The sequence below is a fragment of the Podarcis muralis genome, chromosome 1 (genome assembly GCF_964188315.1).
Source record: "Podarcis muralis chromosome 1, rPodMur119.hap1.1, whole genome shotgun sequence".
NCBI classification, from domain to species: Eukaryota; Metazoa; Chordata; class Lepidosauria; order Squamata; family Lacertidae; genus Podarcis; species Podarcis muralis.
Window position 1 is genome coordinate 35,462,006 of NC_135655.1, and position 6,000 is coordinate 35,468,005.

General features: G+C 46.0%; 1 protein-coding gene across 2 annotated transcripts in view; it reads right to left on the reverse strand.

The window, feature by feature from the left end:
- ARHGAP5 (Rho GTPase activating protein 5) overlaps positions 1 to 5,559 on the reverse strand; it is a 39,655-nt gene extending 34,096 nt beyond the window's left edge. Inside the window, exon 1 of one of the 2 annotated variants that reach the window (XM_028721066.2) lies at positions 5,387 to 5,559. The gene's annotated coding sequence lies outside the window, so the exon portion shown is untranslated. Of the gene's footprint in view, positions 1 to 4,957; positions 5,119 to 5,386 lie in introns of those variants that run through there. The other variant, XM_028721058.2, reaches the window with a different exon arrangement.
- Positions 5,560 to 6,000: the final 441 nt, after the last annotated feature.

The window sequence follows — 6,000 nt, forward strand, 5'->3', positions numbered from 1 at the left end:
TTTTCTTCCGTGTGTGGAGGTCTGTGGGCTTTTATTCACATTTGTTTAAATGCAAGAAGAATATCTCACACTATGAGGGAGCCTGGTAAAGCAGGATCCTTATTCATGCAAGGCATTTAAGCAAGCCTAAAAAGAAATCCTCACATATCTTGCCCATTTAACATGGAGGAAGATAGAAACAGAGCACCAAGGGCTGCTGGAACACTGGGAGCAGGGTTTGCATGCCCTTGCTCTCTATCTACACATACAGCATTCACCTGTTGAGGCAAATGTCTGAACACACCTAGTGTACAGACACAGTTTTTGACAGCAAGTACATGCAGAACAGAGTCAGAGTTAACTGAGCCCAGCTTCGGCTGGGGAGGGCGGGATATAAATAAAATTTATTATTATTATTATTATTATTAATGATGCAGACCACAGCCAAAGTTCATGAACTGCAGTAACTGCTGCAATTCATGAGCAGTTCATGAGCACATATATGACTAAATATGTTTGTACACAGTAATGTTGGGATCCAAAATGTTGTTCCCAGGTCCATCAGGGCTAACCACTACTGGTAATTTGCTGGCTGCTCATCCATTTTCTGAATGCACTGCACAAGATGAGACAGCCCCTCACTCTTTTCATAACTTTCCCCTGCAATGAAGGTAACTTTAAGGGAGAAATTTTGTGTCTGGCATGAGAACCCAGCCTACCCTACTCCATGTGTTTTTGCACACAGAGAATTTAGGAGGGGGTAGTCTCATCTTTCACTTCTTATCAGGCTTTGGATTTAAAAACAACTAAAAAAAGCAACCCTCTGTTTGAGTTGCTCTTGCTGCTTCCAACCATCCACCTAAGCATAGCAAGAATAATCATATCCTTCTTCACACTAGATATTGATGAAAGTTGGAAGTAGCAAGGAGAAAGCCTAACAACATGCTGGGAAGTAAAATCCTGACAAGTCTACAGTGCAGAATGCCCCCAAAAGACAAAATACTCAAGCTCACACACTGACTTCTGTGACCTCAACAGGTTACAGATTTCATTACTCAGTTTCTAAGCTTCAAAATATTTGTACAGCAGATTCACAGTGGAAAAGACTCAATCCTTTCCCAACTATTGCTTCCATATCTAATGCAGGGAAACCAGGTCACTTAATCATGTGTGAGCCACACATGATTAATAGTGTTGTGCAAATATTATGGGAGTTTTTTTGCTTTTTAAAAGTTTGAATCAACTCTTAAAATAAGGAGTCCATATGTTCAAAGATACTGATAATTAGTATAGTTTCAAATGTTTTGCTTATATCAAGTAAAAAAAATAAAAATCAACAAATGAATTATTTGGATTAAAAGTAGCTTTTCAAAATAAATATTATCAGTTTCAATGACTACATATTGCCAATGTAAAATGTTTGAGCACATTGTCCTATTAAATATTTCATAACACATTGTCAAAGACCTTCCAACAATATAAGTACTCCCTGGAGAAATTTGTTGTGTCATTTGATTTACTGTGGATATATATACATTGTTGTCAAATATACAAAGATCAAAGTAGTTATTTCCTTCTCCTTTCATAAAGTTAGGGTTTAAAATAATTAAGGCAACCAACTAAGTTATAAATATTAAACACCTCATATTACAAACACCAGCTAACTTAAATAATGGGCCAGCTCATTTGATAATATTAAATAAATTTTGGTAAGCCTGACTATTTCAAATCTATCTTCTAATGAAACAGATATTAGAAGTGAACATGAACAGCAAGGTTCCAAGGTGTTTCACAAACCCATCACAAACTTTACTTATACCAGTGTTCCACAAAGTGTACAGACTTCTTATAATAGTATCAGAGAAGCAATGCAACAAATCCTTAGTAAATACACCAGAACAACTATTTAAGAACTTTTTGATGAAGCTTTGTGTGTATGTGTGTGTGTGTACATGTACATTATATATAAAACATGCACATGCTTAGGGAGTGAAATCTTATTACATTCCTTAAGATCATGATCTGTTAAAAAGTCACACTAGACTATTAGCAGACTAAAAATAAAGAACTCATCTAGAAATAACAATACTGAATCTTCAATACAGGTCTTTCGCTAAACTGTTCTGAAGTTAGTGGTTTATGGACTACAGAGTATATTATTACTGATTAAAATAGGCTCAGTGGGTGAAAGATGTGATGAGTTATAAACAGAAAAGAAACAAAAGAATTCAATAAAATTTTACAACCTGGAGATTGAATAAATTCTTGAAACATATTTAAGATGCTGAATGGTTGTATTTGCACTACTCTACTAGAACTCACAGGGACACAGGTGGCGCTGTGGGTTAAACCACAGAGCCTAGGACTTGCTGATCAGAAGGTCGGCGGTTCGAATCCCTGTGACGGGGTGAGCTCCCGTTGCTCGGTCCCAGCTCCTGCCAACCTAGCAGTTCGAAAGCACATCAAAGTGCAAGTAGATAAATAGGAACCGCTCTGGCGGGAAGGTAAACGGTGTTTCCGTGCGCTGCTCTGGTTCGCCAGAAGCGGCTTAGTCATGCTGGCCACATGACCCGGAAGCTGTCTGCGGACAAACGCCGGCTCCCTCGGCCCATAGAGCGAGATGAGCACCGCAACCCCAGAGTCGGTCACGACTGGACCTAATGATCAGGGGTCCCTTTACCTTTACCTTACTAGAACTCACAAAGGAAAATCTTGTACAAAGAAAAATGCTAAAATGGTCTTGCAAGTTGTAAATAGCATTTGCAAACCAATGCACAAATGAAGGCTGAATACCTGGATTAAGCTTTAAATCATACTTATATATGTATGTATATGTAAAAACAACTATTTCCTCTAAAAATGTGAAATCTAATGTTGCCCAGGTAGATCACTAATGCAGCGAGACCTCTTCCTCTCCCCAACAGCCCCACTTTCTTCAATCTGCTCCTCAATTCTGGAAGTGGATTTTGATAGTGAGCAGAGGGCTGCAGGAGGAAGGGGAGGAATAGGTCCTCTTGCACAAGCGGAAGTCCACTCTGCTGGTGAATGAACACGATTAATTATCACTCATAATAACCATTTACTTAGCTCATTACATGCCAAACAGCTAATGATTTTTAACATTAAGTTAAAATTAACTAGTGAAGCTTAGAATTAACTAGTGTTTACTCCAAATTTGGGGCATATGACAGAGTAGCATTTTAAGAGTTGAAGGCTACAAACCTACACATACTTGCCTGAAAGTAAGTCCCATTGAATTTAGTGTGACTTCTGAGTAAACATTACAGGATTGCATTGCAAGGGCGCAATCCCAAGCATTCTTAAGATTTTTTTTAACTCAATGGGACTTTGTAGAAACCATGCTTAGGCTTGCACTATAAGTGATGTATCATGGCACTAACTTTCACAGGCAATAGTTTTTATAAGGTACTCACAATGAACTTTACCAATTAAAAACTTGTGGACTAAAATCGTTAATATTCTGAAACAAATATATACTACATAAAAGAAAATAAATACATATACTCGATTGTAAAAAAATACATAGTTGTCCATGCCAGAGAGATTCTATTATGATCTCTCCATTCATTTTTAAATGGTGATCACAAATATGAATTCCATAATTCCTTTCAATGAAAACTGTCTAAACAGGCAGCTAAAATGAATGTGCAATTGAGCCACAAATGTTTGGATCAATTGTACTGCCTTTTTATTGTGCAGTGTAGACTTAAGAAATCTCTGCCAATTGCAGTATCTAAGCAAGAGGGAAAATACACTAATTATCTCCAAAAGCCTAAACTTAACATGCACACCCACCCACTGGCCTATTTTAGTCTGGATTTAAAACATTCCCCACCTACTTTTCGGGCAAATCTGCGGCACTGGAGTTGCTGAAAACCCTCATGCACAAAAGGACATATGGGAAGGTTTCCACACTTTCCCCTTCTCTTCACCCTCCCACTGAAGTTATTGTGCATCTTTCCCACGTCAAACTGTCACTCCCAGACTCCCATCTAGAGCTTTTCCTTGACAAGAGGAAATCCGGGGTGGGGGGTGGGGGTGTTTTTTGTTTTTTACAGAGGCAAGAAAGAACACGAAAGAACTGCAACCAGCAACACACTCAGCCCCCGCCTCCTACCGCCGTTTCCAAAAGTCCTCCTATCCACCCTATGGAGTTGGGAAGGGTTGGAGGGGGAAGAGGAGCAGGCCACTCGCGCCTGAGAGGAAAGTTTGCTATGGCGAGATGGGGGGGGGGGGAGAGGAAGAGGAAGAAAGAGAGAGACGACCAGAAAGAAGAGAAACGGGGGGTGGGGTGCTGGAGAGAAAGGCAAGAACGGAAGACCTACGGTTATTCTTATTTTTTAAAAAGCAGAAATAATGGAAAGGGGGGGTCAGACAGAGAAAGAAAGGAGGAGGTAGGTTGCCCCTTTCCTTGCCGCCTCATCTCCTCCTCCTCCCTCGCTGGGGGGGCCGTGACCAGCTGGCAGCCGCCACCGCCACCGCCACCAGAGCCTGGTAGAGCAGGCTCCGACCCTCCCCGCCGGCTCAGGCCTTCATCACCTGTCTGGGACTAAAGCAAGCAAGCAAGCAAGCAGGGGAGGCGTCCGACCATTCCCCCTCCCCCTCCTCCTCCGCGGGGTGTGTAGGTATGGAGCAGACTCGGACGAGGCAGGAAGGAAGGAAGCGAGGAAGGAGAAAAGAAAAGGCAGCTCCGGTCTTCCCAGTTCTCTCACTCACTCACTCAGCAGTTCCTGCTGCTGCTGCTGGCGGCGGCCCCATCCCTCCTCGGAACTGGCGGCAGCCTCCACCTCTCCGGCGGCTGCAGCAGCAGCAGCAGCAGCAACCGCCCCGACTCCCGAGCCCCAGCGCTGCTGCTGGCGGCGACGGCGGCGGTGCGGCAGCTGATGGGGCTGGGTGTAGTTGTGTGTGGGGAGGGGGGGTGGGAGTTGGGAAGGAGGAGCGGTTTCTTCCTCCTCACCTCAGTCTCCGGCTCTCCCGCGGCACCATTCCCGGGACTCTCGCTCAGCGCCGGCGGCTCGTCGTCGTCGTCGTCCCTTTCCCGGACCCGCAGCTCCCTCAGAAGAACTCCCGGCGGCCTGGCCCCATCTCTCCTCCTCCTCTTTCCTCCTCCTCCCTCCCTCCCTCCCCGGTGATCTGGGCTTAGTAATGGCGGCGGCCGAGCCTCCCCGGCACTGGCTTCGCCGACGGAGCCGCTCGCCCGCCCGCCCGCTCCCTCGCGCTTACGCTCCGCCGCCGCCGCCCCCCCTCCTTCCCTCGCTCCCTTGTTTCCCCCGCCCCCACCTCTAACTTTACCTCAGCAGCTTTTCCCTGCCTTTCCCTCCCTCCCCCCTCCTCCCAGTTCTCGCCCCGCTGCCGCGGCTCAGCGCGCGCGCCCCCGAGGCCTTACCCGGGCTTTTGCGCGTGCGCGGCAGAAGGACCTTGTGTAGAGAGAGACGTTTCCGTTCCTTCCACGGGGCGGACGTCGCGAGGCTCCTCCGGTGAAGCCCTGCCCACGCGCCGCCGCCGTCGCCGCCGCCATGCGCGCGACACAGCAGCCTCTCGGGCGCGAGCCTGGCCGGGTTGTATGTGTGTGTGTTTTCCTTCTTCCCTTTCCCTTCTGCTGGCCGAAAGCGCCGTCAGGAGGAGGAGGAAGGGAGAAAGGAGGCGGTCCATAGTCCCCGCCTCAGCCCCTGGGATTTTTAAAGGCGTGTGTGGAAGTGAAGAAGGAACATTTTGGGACATGCACACGCACCCCGGCGCGGTTTCTGCCCGTAGTCGTGGTCTTTGGAAAACCTGTGGTGGCATCCTCGGCTCTTTTTAAGGGAAGGAGTGGGCGAGCGCATCGCCTGCGAAATGTGCCCGCGACTGAAGAGAGAAAAATCCAAGTGGGCAGTTAACTAAAACTCCATACTTGAAACTCCAGTTGCTCCGAATTAATACCTTTTTTATTATTATTAATCTAGCCATCCACCCAAGGGTTCAGGACAGCAACTGCAACGAGAGAAGTGACTTAAACAAGGC